The 292-nt window shown below is 37.3% G+C and overlaps 1 protein-coding gene across 1 annotated transcript in view; it reads left to right on the forward strand.

Moving 5' to 3' along the window:
* The window catches only part of LOC119585842 (carbonic anhydrase-related protein 10-like), a gene marked incomplete in the record, with an annotated part of 83,932 nt that overhangs the window by 27,079 nt on the left and 56,561 nt on the right, over positions 1–292 (forward strand).

The raw sequence follows: 292 nt of genomic DNA on the forward strand, positions 1-292 counted from the left end.
ATCGCATTATTATATTTTTTACGTAATATGACGCGAATGTACATTAACAAGGGGTTTCCAAGCTGGTTTGCAACTGACTATCTATATCATTGTTATTCATCCAAGTAGGTCTGCATTCTTGATATTTATGATGATTTGATTTTGAAAGTGAAGTATGCTAATTGCGATAAGCTGGCTCGGAATCATCACATCGCCTAAGCTATTTGTGAAAAGTGAAGCCATGAATCATGGGAAGAGTGTTCATAAAGCTGAACTTTCCCGTTGTTCATTTGCGTCAGTACCTTTTCGCAGG

This window comes from Penaeus monodon, chromosome 20, assembly GCF_015228065.2.
Source record: "Penaeus monodon isolate SGIC_2016 chromosome 20, NSTDA_Pmon_1, whole genome shotgun sequence".
Classification (NCBI taxonomy): Eukaryota; Metazoa; Arthropoda; class Malacostraca; order Decapoda; family Penaeidae; genus Penaeus; species Penaeus monodon.